Genomic DNA, 18517 nt, shown 5'->3' with positions numbered 1-18517 from the left:
GATTACAACTCTATGGGAATTTCTTCAAGTGAAAAGTAATTTATGGGACTTACTGATAAGACCACTTACATTTTAAAACGTTTTCTATTACTAGGGAAAGGCCAAGATGTCCTAGGCTTCACAGTTAATGTGCTTACTTGTAAGTCAGTGGTGGCCGTGCAGCAGTGAGTCAATGCTAAATGACAGGAAGAGGAGGACGACTGTAACAACACTAGTGATAATACAAAAGCACAAAGGAGGTCAGAAAAATGATGGTGGAATTTTGAAGATTGATGAGAAAGTGTGAGATTTTATCATCTTCATATTCCTCTTTTTTTTTTCTTTAAAAGTAAGGAAAGAGCTTTCATTTCATCTGAAAGTCAAATCAAAGTAGTTAGTATTCATCAGACCACTCTTCTCCCTTCTTATGTCTAAGAATTTTAAGATCTCAGAAATTATAGCTGAAGCTTTATCCTTAATTCTGAAGGCCCTAAAGAAAAGGAACTTAAAAATCAGCCTAACCTCAGCATTTAGAAAGAAACTGGAACAAATCATTTAACATTTAGCTTGACATTGCTTGTAAGAGCACAAGGTACTAGGGCAATAATCAAAATGACTCTGTGAAAATTGGTCATGTCAGATCCATTTCCTGTTCTATGATAAAACAAAAGACACCTGGATTTATTTTTAATTTCAGTAAGCTTTGATCTGACTTGTGTGACAGACGACATTCTCATGACAAACTAGAAAAGCACCCTTTTCATTAATGGAAGCAGCCTCACAGAAAAAAGAATACAATGAAAACAAAATTTTATTTACATTTTTCCAAATTAATTGCTCTCCTTTGTCACCATGTGTATTTTTAATTGCTGTATTGACTTCTGTCTTATTGATATATCATAATTTTTATAACCATTCTTCTGCCGAATGGTACTTGAATGATCTCTAGTTTTTCACTATTCTAAATAAGACATTTAAGAACATCTCTGTACATTATTTTTTTCTCCTTCTTTCCTTTCCTTTTCTTTTCTTTTTTGGGATTCTGAATATTTTGTTACATTCCTTATATTGACAGCTGGAATTATTGGGTCAAAAGATATGAATGATTTTTATAATTCCTGTGACATATTCCTGATTATTTTTCAGAAAGATTGAATCATCTCATAACGTCATTTAATAAAAGTGCAGCCTAGTCAACATGAGATTTTATAATTTGTATTGCTAGTTAAGCAGTAGTACTTTAAACTTACGTTAGTTAACATCTCTTTAATTTCTAACTGTATATTTTCTCACGATTTCTTATTTGTATTTTCTTTTTCAAAAATTTGTCTCTCCTTTCACCACTTATGAGTGAATTTTAGGTGTTGGCCTTATATAATGGTGTACTTCTCTTCTTTTATATTTTTGGACAACAAATTTTTACCACATTTTTTCAATTAGTTTTATTCCTTTTTGATTTATGTATTACAACTTAGTCGATGCTTTTATTATCTTTTCTCAGATATTTTTGTAGTCAACACAATATTTTCTGGTTTATTTTCTTTATTTTTTCAAAAAAGTATTCAGTCAGACAAATATACAGATATACTAGGTAAGGATCAAAATAATGTTTTTTTTTTCACTAATATTCAGTTATTCCAATATTTCTTAATTGACGATTCTTTCCCCAACATTGAGTTGCTATTGATTTCTCACTTGTGAGAAATTAAATAAACAGCACCAAATATATCTATCCCATTCCATGTGTCATTTTATTGCAAGCTTATGCCATATTGTTTTGATTAATGCTATCTATTTTATTATAGTCATAAATGATTCTTGCCATCTTCTTTCTACATTTTATCAAGTTGGTAATCACTGAAAATACAAAAGGAGTCTAATTAGTATTGAATTAAACTTAATTAATTTAGAAGTTAGATAGCTCTTAACCTGCACGGTGATTTCAGATTGTTCTAAAAATATACTTATGCCATTCTTCTTGAAATTCTTTAATGGTTCCATTAGTGTCAAGATAAAGCCTGAACTCCTTTCCATGGCCTATAGGTCCCTTTATGATTTGACCTCTCTGTACCTGTCCACAATTATGTCTTGACATTCCCTTACCAGTTGTTCTGTACTCTAGTTATATTGAACTATCAGTACATCTCTGGATTATTGCTGATTTGAGTTTATACATTCTGTTCCCTTGAAATATGCTACTGCTTATTCTTAGTCACTTCCTCTGAGAAGTTCACTTATTCTTTCAATAAATTTTTTTTACTACCTACTGTATGCTAGGTACTATTTTAGATGCCAGGCGAAACAGAAGAATCTCAGTCCTCATGGAGCTTTACATTTTGTTAGGACCCGGGGCTGGGTTAGGTGTAGTGCCTTTGTCTTCTCAAAGAGACTTACTCTTTAAAAAAAAAAATATATATATATATATATATATAATATATATATATATATATGAAATAGACAAAATTAGTCTCTGTGATTCTAGTTTTTCTGTCAAAGGCCTTCTCATATCCTTCCCAGGAGATAGCATCACTTCTACTGCATGAATTGTTTTCTCTATCATCCATTATCAAACCTGTTCTCATGAAAGGAGTTGAAACTTACTCTTTTTACAGAGAGAAAAAAATGAGAGTTTAAAGTATTATTCCTTCCAGGGATATTCTATTCCAAAGGCCAGAGAAGCCTTAAGCTTTGGGACTAGTAGACATCAAATTGACAAAAATCTAGTTAAAATTATATATCTGTAGTTTTATTTACAATCACCCTTCTATGTGTGATTGACTCAAAACATTGTTAAGGATCTGAACATTATTTATAGTTTTCTTTGCTGGGAAGAAACACATTTCTAGCCTAAGCAGTATAGAATATAGTAAGTCGATTTTGCAAGTCAACCTCAGATTTAAGAGAATAAAATACAGTGTAGATGTCAAACGTAGATGTCTGACTAGTGCAGATGGCTATTTTCATGGAGGTAAAAGTTGACATTAATGACAAATTTTAGTAATGTCTTATATTACCTGTGACCCATGTGGATAGTTTTGATATATCTCTGTTTATGAGAAGAATACATTGCATTTGTACAATTTGACTTAAGTCCCAATGTTTTGTGTTGTTTAACATTATAACACACACCTTTTTCAAAGTTGAAGAGCAGAGTTCAAAATGGTAGACTCTGGGCCAAATCCAGGCCATAGTCAAGTTTTGTTGGACTCTCATAGTATTAGCTCACTCAGTGTTGTGTGTGTGTGTGTGTTTTTTCTCTTTTTAAGATTGAATTAATTGCCAGTATGTGAAAGTCAAGATATTTCATAAAGAGATCTTGACTTCCAGATTCTTTTAAAAAATCAGAGGATTTAGCAACATTGGATCCACATTCCTCTACGGCAGTAAATGACTGGAGCTAAGTAGTGGCTGCCCTTGTTAGCTTGTAGTTCACCACAGCCTTCATTCTTTGTTGTCTCTTAACCCAGTTTGCTTTTATCTTTATTGTTTCTTTCCTGATTCTGTGGGCATTTGAGTTTGTGTCTCTGCTATCCTGTAGTCTTTTCACCATTACTTAAAATATTATGGAATATCCATAGAGTAAGAATATTATAATTATAAGGTTGTTTTCTCTTTTTTAAAAAAAAAGTATATAAATTCTGTGATTTTCAACTTTTAAATATGTTTTTCCACATTAGCATTATAACCTAAAAGCAGAAGTATAGAGTCAAAAAATGAGGACAGTTATATGACTCGTGAAAAATATGCAAAATACCTTCTCAATAAAAGGCTGGCCTCCCACCCACAAGTTCTCACACTGTCCTTGTGGGGGTCATATCAATTTAGGTTGTTTTTGACTTTTGTTGATGCAATTAGTAATCAAAAGATGGCTTGGTGAATATAGAATCAGAATAAAGGAAGCCAAGTAGTCTTGAAAGAAGATTTTAGTATACCTGAGTGTACTAAAGACTGACATATTAAGTTTGCTTTATAATACAGAACATCTGTCTCTCAAAATCATAATGCCTGCTGTGTCAGTAGCTATTTCCCTTGAACACTGGTGGGTAAATATTGTCAAATTCTTCTTCTTTGTACAACCTCCCCCCCAACTTTTCTAAAAAAATCCACTTATACTGCCATCCTCTTTTAACATATTCTTCATACAAATTACAGTAACATTAGGTTACAGCTTTATTTTAAATAAATCATTTTACTGAGGTACCTAATCACTTTTTTGGACTTAGGGTAGAGCAACCCAACTGATCTTTTTATAATAGATGGCTTTTCCGGAGAACTAATGTCATCCATTGTGTTTACCCTTTCTAGATTTATATTTAGTTTTATCTTCCAAGTTCTGGGTATACCTTGTTCTTATGGGCTGGCTAAAACAGCATTTGTTTAATACTTAATAGTTCCCTAAAGTTCACATAAATTGTATTCTATCTAATTCAGTCCCTGTGTCAGTCTTCTGAGAGAGAATATCATGCTCCCCATTTATAAAAATGAAGAAACTGATGATCAGAGTGTGTAAGTGACTTGCTAAAGGTCGAAAAGCTAGTAAGTAATAGGGTTGGGTATCAAACAGAGATTTTTTGATTTTAAAGTCCCTGATTCCAAAATAAGCAGTATCTGGAGTCTAGGAGACCAAGTAGAACCATATAGTGACCTCAGTGGTCAAAAACTAGAAGGAAGAATGATCCTAAGGCATAAACTGTTCCTTTGAAGGTCTTTCCTGCTCCTGCTGTGACAGCGGGGTATAAGTTGTCTGGATATAAGCGTTGTAGAGCCCAACAGGAGGGATTCTCAGGGATGTAGTTGCAGCCTGTGTCTGAAAGTCCTGCAAACTGAGTACCCTCTGATCCTGTCTGGGGTAGCTGCGGGAAGGAGGGTAAAAGTTAAACAGAGGTTTATTATAGAACCATTCCTATAAGACCCTTTTCTCATATGGCTAGACACAAAGATATTCATTAATGAAGCTTAGCTTGTTTCCTGAAGCATTTTTATTTTAATAGAGGACTTATTAATAGAGATATGACAGCTGGAAAAAAAATCAGTAAGAGTGTGGTAGATAGGGGATTCTCTGCTCATTAAAAATTTTTTTTCAGTATTTATCAAAACATCGAAGTGATTGAATTATAAAATTTAAAATAATGAACAACATTTTTAATGAAAGGACTTATTATAGTCCCTTCAGGCTTTTCTTCTCTTAAAATGATTTCTAGAACCATTTAATAGGACGATTTTTGTATAAAACTAATTTTATGATAAGTTCATTATAATTCCTGTATACTTAAGATAAGCATTACAGCAAAACTTTTAAAAGTAAAAATAAGATGTATTTCTGTCTCCAAAGACCTCTGTCATTGAAAAGGGAGGCATATTCAGCAAAGCATTTTTCTGGCATATGGATTTCCTGCTGTTGACTTTTGAAATATCAGCTGGTGAATATATTTCCTAGCTCCTTATTGCACCCCAGTTGACTGCGAATGGGGAAAGCACTAAAGTAGCGTCCATTTCATTTGTAGATATTAGAAGCAAAGTGCTTATTGTCCTGCTTCTTCAAAGGGTTTAGAATGGATGCTTAAGAGCAACTCTAAATATTTTGTAGTTGAATGAAAGTTGAAAACTAGCTCCTCCAGGCCTAGTGACCTTGAGATTTACAAGGAAGCTGAAAGAAACCATGTGCCTTTATTGACTGGTATGAATTTGAAATCTTTCGAATGCATCGATACATTTTAGCTAAATTAGTATATATTCAGATCATATATAAATCATAATTAGAACTCCAATGATCTATTGCAGCAAAATCATTCTGTTCTTGGTGGTCGAAACCTATGCAGGGGTGGGATGTTATTTTACATGAAGTCTGAAATGATTACTCGATTTGTGTTTGCTTTAGCTAGTGCTAATATGTGTACCACTACTCTACAGATCTTTCAGGAAAAAATCGCGACCGCCTTCTAACCTATGGAACTTTTACAATTGTAAGTTATTCCAAGGGGAAAAAACCTCCCCATGATCTGCAAATGCTATCATATGCATTTTCAATTGCTACTAAGACAGTCTGTTTAGACTGTGTATTCATAAATAAGTGTTCTCTGAACATTAAAGATTCTTTATGTTTTTAGATCTAGAAATCTTATTTTTATAAATCTTTTTTAGCCTGAGAATTACTATCATGAAAGAGATCTATACTCAGTCCTTATCTTAAGGATACTACTAGCAGCTGCACCAAAATATTCTTAGGGACTGTGTTTATAGACAGGGTGAAACCTGAAGATCTAGAGAAATAACTTGATCAAGTCCTTATAGGAGTAATCAATCAATCTGTGATACCTTTGAAATTGCTGACAATGCATGCTGGCAGGAAGTTTTTAATTACCAAAACCATCAGATCATTTGCTTGATTCTTTTAGAGTCAGTGAAATATGTGAATTGGTAATGTAGTCTGTCCAAGAAAAAGTGAGCTGAGCATTGCCTGGCACTGTCCCTTTTGCAGATGGAAGGCCAAATGAGCAGGAGCAGTTGCCAATTATCAGGCTGTTATATATAGAAACACATACACACATATATATGGTAGATATATATGTGTACATGAAAGTTAAAATAAGAAAGAAAAGATATTTTGTAGTGTATGGGAAGACCTTATATTTACAGTGGGTTGTATTCTTGGAAGAGACATTTTAAGTGGAAATGTTTTTAAGTTTAATTCGGTTTTCCTTTAAAAGTGACATTATGCTTGACTAGAGAAAATATACCTGAGTCTTTATACAAGTGGCTATAAATCTGATATTTAGTCAACTATTAATGATGGAAAAGTGCAATAATAATAGCTGGGCATTTTTCAAAGATAATACATTTTCTCATTTAATTTTTCACATTATCATCTTCATTTTGCAAATGAGAAAATTGAAGTTTAGAGAGGTTCAGTAACCTGGAGAATATCATTGGGCCAGGAAGTAATAGAGCATGGATTCATTAAAGGGATTAGAAAATGCTTACCCCTTGAGAGTTTCAGAGATAGAGGTGTGAGGAGCAATGAAAAAATATTGAGGCTAGAGATGGATTATAATGGAAAAGAAGAGGTGGTCTGTGCTTTTACTGCATTAAAAGCAATAATGGAATGTCTTTGCCAGAGGATTGTATCAGTGATTTACTTCGTTGAATGACAGTAAATTGAAAACTGTCTGTACTGCAGTTGTAAAATATATGAAGTCTTGTAAAAGGTAGGTACAATTAGTGTACATTGTGGTACAAACTTATTCTTGATGCATAATGACATTGGGCATGATAGCTCTAAAATAGATTAGAAGAGCAAAGGAAATTATGAAGTATATAACAGTTGTTCATAACCACTGTATTCAAACATAGTCAGGATGGGACAGACTTATGCCTAGTGTGCATGGGAAGAGTGTTGTTCTCACACCAACAAGAAAAAGTCAGGTGATATATAAAATTATAACCTTCCGTGAACTTTTCAGAGAGCTAAGGTTGCAAACCCTGAAATCCGGGGATATATAGACATTTTCAAGGAGAGACAGAATTAAAGCACTGGCTTACTTGTGGCAGAATGTAGGAGGAAGATGGGATAGCCATACAAGTGAACAAGCTATAAATTTTAACATTATTAAAGGTGGAGTGTGGGCTAGGATGAGCGTAAAGAACACTTAGGAACTACAGACACAAAGGGTGTTTGCACCTACTTATAGTTTCATATCTAAGGTTCTCTGCTGGGTATATTTTGGAAAAATTGGAGACAGGGCGGGAGACCAGAGAAAGTCTCTCTCAGTTCCGCAAGAGGGGGAACGGCAGCAGCTGATTCTGTGGGAAAGACACAAAGCTGTACCTTTCTCTAAGGAAAAAATTCCTTTGTTTCTTTGGAGGACAGCAAATTCTTTTGCCCTCCAAAGTACAGGTGGAAACTGACTGTGGCTGGAGTAAAAGGAAATAAAATACCCTCAACCCATGGGGCAAAGGGGAAACTGTCTGAGATTAATTGATGAGAGGTCTCTTGCATGATATATTCAATAAAAATATCAAATACACAAAAAGCAAGAAAAACCAGCTCTCTGTCAAAAGACAAAGCAATCATCAGACAAGACTTATAGATGAACAAAATGTTGGAACAATCAGACAGGAAATTTAAAATAACTAGTATTTATGTAACTAATATTTATATAACTATTAGTATGTTAGATGATCCAATGGAAAAGATGGACAACATGCATGAACATATATGGAGTTTCAGCAAAGAAATGGAAACTATAAGAATCAAAGGACAATAGTAACCATTTAAATCGTAATAGTGATGAAGAATGCCTTTCATGGGCTCATCCGTAGACTTGCCAGAGCTGAGGAAAGAATCAGTGAATTTGAAGATAATCAATAGAAATTACTCAAACTGAAACACAAAGAGAAAAAAAGAATGGGGGAAAAACACCCCAAAACAGAACAGAGCATCCAACAGCTCAGGAATAATATCAAATGGCCTAACATAGTCACCTACATATAATTGGATTACCAGAAGAAAAAACAGAAAACAGGCAGAAGAAATATTAGAAGACATATGGTTGAGAATTTTCTAAAAATAATGAAGTGAATGACATCAAACTACAAATCCAAAAATCCCAAATGGATAAATGCCAAACACATATACACATTCCTACCTAGACATATCATATTCAAATTTCTGAAACCCAAAGATAAGTGAAAATCTTAAAGTCAGCCAAAGAAAAAAAGGCACATTGCATACAGAGGAACAAAGATATTAATTGAAGTAAACTCATCAGCAACCTTGCAAGCCAGAAGACAATGAATGACATCTTAAAAATGCTGAAAGGTTAGACTTTAAGTGTCAATCCAGAATAAACTTTCAGTGAAGAACTGTTACAGGAAACAAAGAAGGATATTATAAAAAGATAAAGTGTCAGTCCATTAGGAAGGTACAATAAGTATGTATGCATCTAACCTCAGAGCTCCTAAATATAGAAAGCAAACATTGACAGAACTAAAGGGAGAAGTAGACAGCAATATAATAATAGTGGAAGACTTAAATACTCCATTTTCGATAATGGATAGACCATCCAGACAGAAAATCAAAAATGAAATGTTGGACTTTAACCATACTTTAGATCAAATGTAACTGATGGACATATACGGAACATTCCATCCAACAGCAGCAGAACACACATTCTTCTCAAGCACAAACAGAACTTCTTCCAGGATAGATCATGTTAGGTTACAAATCAAGTCTTAAAAAATTTAAGATTGAAATCATGCCAAGTATTTATTCCGATCACAATGGAATGAAACTAGAAATCAATAGCAGATTTCTGGTCAAGATGGCAGAGTAGGTAAATGCTGTTTTTGTCTACTCTTGCAACCACATCAAAATTACAACTAAACTGCAGAACAGTTATCATTGAAAATGGACTGAAGTCTAGCCGAACAGAAGTCCTACAACTAAGGACATACAGAAGGTACCACCATGACACTGGTAGGAGGGACAAAGATGCAGAATGGACTTCTCTCACACCTGCATGTGGAGATTGAAGATCTGGAGGGATATCTCAGCTGTGGAGGTCTCTCTAGAGGAGTGAGGGGTCCCAGCTCCACACCGGGCAACCCAGCTTAGGGTTTCAGTGACTGGAAGAGAAGTCTCCACAAAATATGGATGTGAAAATCTGGAAATTGTGGCCGAGTGGAGCGGAGGGCTACAGGAATCTTGGGTGTTCCTCTTGGAGGACCTATGTGTAGACTTAACTCACTGATGGACTCACTTGCTCTAAGCTCTGGTGCTGGGGCAGCAGCTCAAAGGGCACCAGGGACGTATGGGGAGGAATAGAATTGTCTGGCTTCAGGGAGAGGACTGGAGGGGCAGCTTTCTCCCAGACAGAAGTTCTGGCAGAGGCTGTTGTTCCTTTGTTGAGCCGTCCCCCAACCCAGGAGCAGAAACAGGCAGCCAGCATATCTGATTCTCTATCAACGTAGCTAACATTGGTTGCCCTGCTCTGGTGATTCCCTGAGACTCTGCTCTTTCCAACTTGTGGGCCCACCCAAGCTGCTTTCAATGGCTTTTGCATACAAATGTCATGTCTTGGCTCATGTTGCAGACTTTCCTAAGAACTCTCAAATCCTAAGAGGTTCACAAAACTCAAACAAGCGGCATCTAACCTTGGCGTGCTCCTTACCGCTTCCTGAGCAGCGCCAAGCCCAGAACACTTTCAAACTTAATTATAAGGCCAGCATTACCCTGATACCAAAGACAGATACAGACACTACAAGAAAAAAAAAAAACAAACACAGATCAATATCCTTGCTGAATATAGTTGCAAAAATCCTCAACAGAATACCAGTAAACTGAATCCAGTGGTATAGCAGGTCCTTGAATAATGTCATTTCATTCAATGTTGTTTCATTGTTTATGAAATGCCATAGTAACTTAACTCATTTATATCAATTAGCCTGTAGTAAAATTGGTTTCGTTATATGTTGTTTCACTACAGCTCTAAGAACCTATCAAAGATATTAAGTGAAGACTTACTGTACATTAAAAGGAACATATGGGGGGATCACTCTGTAAATTATATAAATGTCTAACCCCTATACTGTATACTGAAACTAAAATAAAATAATATTGAATGTCAACTCTAACTGAAAAATAAAAATAAGGAAAAAAAAAAAGGATTATATAGCATGACCAAGTAGGATTTATCCTTGAATTGCAAGGATGGTTCAACATACAAAAAAATCAATTAATATGATACACCATATTAACAAAATACAGGATAAAAATCACATGATTGACTCAATAGATGCAGAAAAAGTGTTCGACAAAATTTGACACCCTTATCTTAAACTATACACAAAAACAACTCAAAATGGATTAAAGACCTGGAACTGTGGAACTCCTAGAAGAAAACATAGGGGGAAAGTTTCATGATGTCTTGGCAATGATTTCATGGCTGTGATACCAAAAGCATAGGCAGCAAAAGCAGAAATGGACAAGTGAGACCATATCACACTAAAAAAAACTGCACAGCAAAGGAAAACAGTCAGCCAAGTAAAAAGGTAACCCATGCAGTGGCAGAAAATATTTGCAAACCATATATCTGATGAATGGGTAATCTCCGAAACATGTAAGAAACTCATAACTCAGTAACAAAAAACCAATAACCTGATTAAAAATGGATTAAGGACTTACATAGACATTTCACCAAAAAAGACAAACAAATGGCCAACAGGTATATGAAAAAAATTTTCATTATTTCTAATCATCAGGGAAATGCAAATCAAAACCACAATGAGCTATCATTTCACACCTGTCAGAATGGCTTATTTTTTTAAAAAGATAAGTGTTGGGGAGAATGTGGAGAAATTGAAACTCTTGAGCACTGTTGGTAGGAATCCAAAATGGTATAGCTATTACAGAAATCAGTGTGGAGGTTCTTTGAAACATTAAAAATAGAACTATTGTATGATTCAGCAGTCCCATGTCTATCACCAACTTCATATTCCTTTCCCAAACTAGCCTTCATGCAACATATTTTAAGGACACTAATTATATTCAAAAGAATTGAAATCAGGATCTCAAAGTGCTATTAGCATTCCTGTTCATTTCAGCCCTGTTTCCAATAGCCATGGTGTGGAAACAATAAATGTCCATTAGCAGATGAATGGATAAAGGAAATGTGTTATATATATACAATGGATTGTTATTCTGACTTTAAAAATGAGGAAATTCTTCAATATGTGATAACATGGATTAATCTTGAGGATATTCTGCTAAGTGAAATAAATCAGTCACAGAAAGACAAATACTGTATAATGTCACTTAGATGAGGTATTTAAAATGGTAAAATTCATAGAAACAAAGAGTGGAATGGTGGTTTCCAGGGGTTGGGGAAAAGGAGAATTGGGGAGCTACTAATCAATGGGCATTAAGTTACCTTAAGATGAATAAGTTCTAGAGATCTGCTGTACTACATTGTAGCTATACTGTATCATATACTTAAAATTTTGTTAAGAAGCTAGTGCTCATGTTAGATGTTGTTACCACAATAAAATAAAAATTAAAAAGGAAAAAAAGGGTAACTTTTTTTGTTATGTGTGTTTTACAATGGTAAAAGAAATCAAGATTTTTCAGGACAGGCAGGATGAAAAGAATGAAAAAATCAAATAGTGAAAGTCATACTTTGATTTAGACAAAGTTCAAGACATATCCTCAGTTAAATTTTAACCTCAGAAGTTAAAATTATTCAAGGAGCATAATTAGTAAGGATAATAAAATATAGGTATGACAATATCAAAATAAATAATAGATATCATTTATTTAGCATATATTATAGACCAGACATGATGAATGTATTATATCTGACATTAGCACACTTTATTAAATTTTTTGTAGGAGCCAGATGGTAAATATTTTTTTCTTGTGCAAGCAACATACAATTAATTTCTTTAGCATATTATTCTTTGTTTTTTTGTTTGATGGCTTTATTTTGTTTTTACATACTTTTAAAAATGTAAAGACTAAAGGCAAATTTAAGTTGAGAATTAATTGTCATATTTCCATGCCTTTTGTTGCAGTAGAAAGGATGATTTCACAACATTAAAGAAATAATATAAATCATCTACCACCCTAGCACTATAACCAAGTCCATATTATTTTTCCGTCCTGGACTTCATTCAGCGTATTTTAAGAACACTCATTTTTAATGTATTTTCCCACATGTAAAAATAACTTCAGCATCTCTATTTTTAAAATCTCATTATCATTCTTCATAATCTAATAGAATGTTAAAAAATTTATCAGTTGGATTCCAGTTATGCAGCTTTATCAGAGCTGCTGCTTCTCCGTGCCACCCCCCCCCAACCTTTTCTAATCACAGTAGCTTTTTTTTTTCAGCCAGTGACTACAAAGCAAGAAAGAATAGAGTTCCAGAAAGAGAGGAGGAAAGGTGCTTACTAAAAGAGTGCATAGGACTGAGAATGACAAAAAGATGGGAGTGGGATGGAATAGATTTGTTAAAATGGTACATTTAATACCTGAAAAACCAATTTCTACTTAAGATTTTGATCAAACTTTGGCCTTTGGTATCATTCTTGTTTTTGGTTTTGTTTGTGCAGAGTTACTTTTAACTTCTTTATTATTTCTTCTTAAATTGCTGCTGTTTGTACTTTATTACAACTCTTCCTTTTCTTTGCCTCCTTGCCCCTAGCAATTTTCTCTAGCTATGGCTGAGTTTGTATTTTCCTTCCTTTCTTATATCTTTTCATTTGCCCTTCACCCTTTCCAAATACTTTAACTTTCATATGAGTGAAAATACATTTTATAATTAAGAAACAAACAAAAAAACCCACTATACCATTCTATTGTGGTTCAGGGGAGGATTCCTGACACCCTTTCAGAGAGTCCTTGGAGTGACAGCTATTTTCATAATAATACTAGGTATTATTTACCTTTCTTACTTTCTTGAACTAATACGTATTTCACAAATTTCTCAGTTTTAATATTTAATATGATAGATACTAATAGATGTAATCCACATAAATGAAAGCTCTTTAAATCCTCAATTATTTTCAGTAGTGTAAAGGGATCATGAGACCCAAAAGTTTGAGAATGGCTGATATATCTGACCCTATCAGCAAACGTTGATTAAGCACCTTTGTCTTTTCAGGCAGAGTTCTAGTGCCTTGGAATGTGTGACAACCTTCCCTCAAAAGATCTCACAGTTCAGATAGGGAGAAGTTGGTAAAAGGGTACAAACTTTCAGTTATAAGATGAATAAGGTCTGAGGATCTAATGTAAAACATGGTGACTATAGTTTATAACACTTTTGTATAATTGAAATTTGCTAAGAGAGTAAAACTTAAATGTTCTCTCACACACACACACACAAAGACAAATATGTGAAGTGATGGATGTGTTAATTAACTAGATGGAGGAATCCTTTCACAATGTGTGTGTGTGTGTGTGTGTGTGTGTATCAAAACACCATTATGTACATTTTAAATATCTTAAAATTTTATGTCAATTACTCCTCAGTAAAGCTGAAATTTTTAAAAACGTAGTTCAGTAGAGAAGACAGGCTCTTTAAAGAATAAATATAGTTGGAGGTAGGACATGCAAAGATATTACATATCATGGGAATTCAAAGAGAAGAATACCTAACCAATCATGATTATGGTGCTGGTGATAGGAGGGATCAGTGAGAAGCTGGAGCCATGTTTGTTAAGAATTCCTAGAAGAGGTGACCACTGAACCACTGACTTTGAAGATAAGGTTGCATTAGCTAGGAGAAAGACTATGGTAGGAGACATTCTTGAGGAAGCAGCAGGAGCAAAAGCATAGAAGTAAAGAAGACTGCATCGTGTGCAAGCAAACTCAAGTAGGTCTACATTGTTGTGTGTAGGGGAGACCACAGGGTGGAGTGGAGGTGAAGCTAGAGAGATGTCAGGGCACAGATCTTAGCCACTTTAGGCCTGTTAGGAGTTTGGACTCCAATCTTAGAAAGAAAGGAAGGTTCACTTTTTAATTTTTAGTTTTAGCAGTAGATGTTCGGTTTTATTTCTTTTTTTCTATACATGAAGAATTTGACGGATTAAAATAATATTAGTTAATTCTTGAGAGAAAATAATATTAGTTAATATTAGTTAATATCAATGCTTTACATACATCCTAGGTTTACATATAAAAAGATGAAAGGTCAAAGAGGTTAAGGGATACATAACTGTCTAGAGGCTGAAATGATATTCAATCCCGACATCCTTGCTCCAGACTCATCACTCTTCCCTGTGATGCTGTAGCTCTTCTCGGTACAGAAGAAAAGAAAAAAGAGTAAAGGTCCGAGAGGTGAAGAGCTAGTTACAATGTGGTTTTCAGAAATGAAAACTAGCTCTGTGAATGTGCTAGAAACTGAATTTTGCATTTCGAAGTAGAGATTTCTAGTCAATAACGTAAGATCCTATGTTGAGATACATAGAGCTTTTATAGATACAACTCATAATAAAAGTAAGTCTCTGAGTTATAGCTTAACATTAAAGCTCTTCCTTTAACATTTGTTGATAGACAGTTAGCAAATGGGTTCTTAATAGTCTTCTGTGGAAATAACCCCGTGGGAGCTTCAAATGCAGGTTATGAGGCATATGTGTAAATTGGGTCACAGCCCTCTACGTGGCTATATGTGGAAATTCAATGACTTCTGCAGTGAATTTGTATAAAATAAGCTTGTTCCATATCATGATTTAACTTTGTCTTTCTGTTTATATTTCTGCCGCTGACCTTTTAGTGTATTCTCTGCTTTGTATTGTACATATACTGATTTATCTTTTTGCTCTAAAATCAAGTACTTAATGTCTTTTCATGTCTTCTTGTAAATATTGATATTTCTTAGGCTCTGTGATATCTTGAAAAAATAGTTGGAAAAATAAGACTTATTACAACTTATTAAAAATAGTTGTATTAACAACTTATTAAAAATAAGTTGTATTACTCATAATTGAAAAACATGTTTGCAAGATTATGGTCTTTTGCAGGAAAACAATTACCTTTATTTTTTTGGTGAAACAATTTAACTATAGCTTTTAAAACACAGTAATAAGCCTAATAGGAAGGAGGTGTGTGGTAAATATTCACCATTCATTTAGTTATAATAGGCAGTAATGATGATGTGTTTTCTTGTTAAAGCTAATGAATGTAAAAAGCATTTTCATTTTTTGAAAGGCTTAATTGAGAACTGCTAGAGCTAAGCAGGGTAGACAGGAAAGAAAGGATGACAAGCAACAAAATAAATAGTGGAAAGAGGAAAAAATCTTTAAATCCTCACTCAGCAGTAAATGACAAAACATGTTACCAAATCTGCATCATTTTTTTTTTGCAGGCATTTAAATCTAACTCTGACAGTTTCTTACAATGAGCACATTTCTTTTGAAGAAATTTTGCTTTCTAGAACTTTGAAATAATTTGAGTGATAGGCTCTTTACTACTATATATGCTATCAATATAAATGTGTCAGCATCATTATCATAATAGGCAGAAAGTGGAAACAACCTAAATGTTCATCAGCCGAGAATAAGTAAATAAAATGTGGTGTATCCATACAATGGAATATTATTTAGCAATAAAAAAGAAATATTCATTGTAACATGGATCAGCCTTGAAAATATTCTGCTAAGTGAAACTAGTCACAAAAGATTACATATTGTATGACTTCACCTGTATGAAATGTTCAGTATAGGCAAATCCATGGAGAAAGAAAGTAGGTTAATGATTGTCTAGAGCTGAGGGAGAAGCAAATTGGGAGTGACTTATAATGGACTTTTTTGAGGGGATGATGAAAATAGTCTAAATTTTTTGGTAGCAAAAGTTACATAATCCTGTGTATATACTAAAATCCACTGAATCATATACTTTAAATAAGTGTATTATATAGTTTGTGAGTTAAATCCAACTAAAGCTGTTTGATCTTTCTATTCCTCTATCTACATCTCAGCAGCAAGAGTGATAACTTGAATACTGAAAAGTTTAAAAATGCGTATTACAAGAGGAGGTAAAAGGCCAAAGACTATATTGTACAAAGTGTGTAATCAAAACTATTTCATAACACCGCTTCATGATTTGAATAGAAAGATTTTTTTCCCCTCACTGGAAAGTAAAAATCTCCTATATCTTGTGGTCATTTTGTTAATATTTAATTTTTCTTTTTTCTCTTCCCGGAGAAACGTTGGATTCTGACAGAGCTCATTCTACATTGACTTGACAAGGCCTTGGAGACTTGCACTGTTGGCCCAATGAGTCAGATGTGTACCCAAGCTGACTACATTCCCAAGGCTATACATAGGTTAGAGTAAATGGCTTGAGGACAATGCATGCAGTATATGGGCACAAAGAGGTTTTTCTTCTTGATTACCCATTGTGTCTTCTTCTCCTAGTCATGTCTTTCTTTCTTTGGACAACAGAAGGAAAATCTCCCAACTATAACTGCTGTAATTCCCTCCTTTCCCTTTCCCAATATTCCAGGATACGAGTGTAGGCAAAGCTTTTCTTTCAAAAACGCTATCTCCTTTTATCCATTTGCTTTCTTTATTCATTTTAAGTCTCTAGGCCTTGAACCCAAAGGTTGTGACTGGTGAGCTTTTCCAGTTTGTTCACTCTTTCAGGCACACACAGTGGACAGCTGGGAGCATCATCAGTTTCTTTGTCCCATTGCTTGTCTAAGTGAATCCTGAGTGAGTTAGTGAGAACTTAAGTCCAGCTCTAACCATCTCTTCGGTTAGTGGGGTAGGTAGGCTGTGGGATGGAAAACCTTTTGAACTCTTACAGTGTACCTGTGAACTCTTTTGTTCTGCACGGTGAAATAAAAATCTGCTTGGGGAGTTCCTGAAAAAGACTCTCATCCTCAAACAAAAAGTATATTTCATCCAATCTAGGTTAATTTCATCCTTTTCTTTTCCTGTTAAACAGTAGTCTGTTTATGAGATCTTTATTTCCTTACCCTGATCTCTCCATGGCTTTTTAAATTTAGCTTTTGTTTCCATTGATTTGCCAGATCTGTTTACCAGCAGTAACATTCTCATAGGTGAGGACCTCCCTCATGCCCAAACCTTCAGTCCTCCTTCTACTAGATATGAATGTAACACTACTGACCACTCCCTTCTTCTCAGAAGCATCTCTTCCTTGGACTTGAACTCAACTGATGCTTATTGGATTCAAATACATTTTCTCATGCTGAAGCATCCCGGCTTCTTACCTTTCAGCCAATCCATTTTGTCTCTTGCAATGAACTATGTATTTCTCTCATCCCCTAATTGGAGTGTTATCTCAAGGCTCAACATGACCAACTATATGTGGTTTATAATTAGACCTTGTGGTCTACAATAGTGGTGTGTCCAAGAAGTTAAAAGTAATTGCAAAGAATGGATAATGGTGCCAAATGGACTGCTCCTGCTATTGTGTGATGTGGCAGTCACCATAAAAATCAGTTAAGGCTTTTTAACAAGTTAATAGGACAAAACTTTTCAGCTCTGCAATACCTTAAGCTGGGGTTCTCTAGTCTTTAGAGAACTCAGAATCATTAAGGGTAATGGTTCAAAATAGATTTCCGGACCACTGCCGAACTTGTAATTCAGAATCGCTTTAAGAGGAGCCCAAGAATCTGCATTAATAAAAACCCAAGTGATTCTGACGCAGTTGGTCCAGCTGTCATTCTTGGAGAAGCAATGCCACAATCCCCTTTCCTTTAGTTGTATGCTACATTTCTAGAGAATAAGGAAGACCTAGAGAACAAGGAAGAACTAAACATAATTCACAAAATGTGGTATAAGTTGCCTAGGACCTAGAATATATCTATTTCTGAAATAATAACAGTACTAACCACCTTATTTTTGTTCATCCTCACCCTGAGAACAAATACATCCATTGCCATTCTTTATAGTGAAGATCTAAAGGAAATAAGCACACCAGTTCTCACTATCAGTCTATTTCTACCTTCACAGGAGTTTCAGAATCATCTGTAAGAGGCCTGGAATCCAAAGGCACCCAAGGGACTTAGCAACAAGA

The 18517-nt window shown here is 34.6% G+C and overlaps 1 protein-coding gene across 4 annotated transcripts in view; it reads left to right on the top strand.

Annotated features, from left to right (window-relative positions):
• FRMD5 (FERM domain containing 5) overlaps positions 1-18517 on the top strand; it is a 247329-nt gene that overhangs the window by 55010 nt on the left and 173802 nt on the right. The gene's annotated exons all lie outside the window — the stretch shown is intronic.

This window comes from Rousettus aegyptiacus, unplaced genomic scaffold (assembly GCF_014176215.1).
Source record: "Rousettus aegyptiacus isolate mRouAeg1 unplaced genomic scaffold, mRouAeg1.p scaffold_m13_p_3, whole genome shotgun sequence".
NCBI classification, from domain to species: domain Eukaryota; kingdom Metazoa; phylum Chordata; class Mammalia; order Chiroptera; family Pteropodidae; genus Rousettus; species Rousettus aegyptiacus.
Note: the sequence above shows the minus strand (reverse complement) of the source record. Positions and strands in the feature narration are given on the sequence as shown.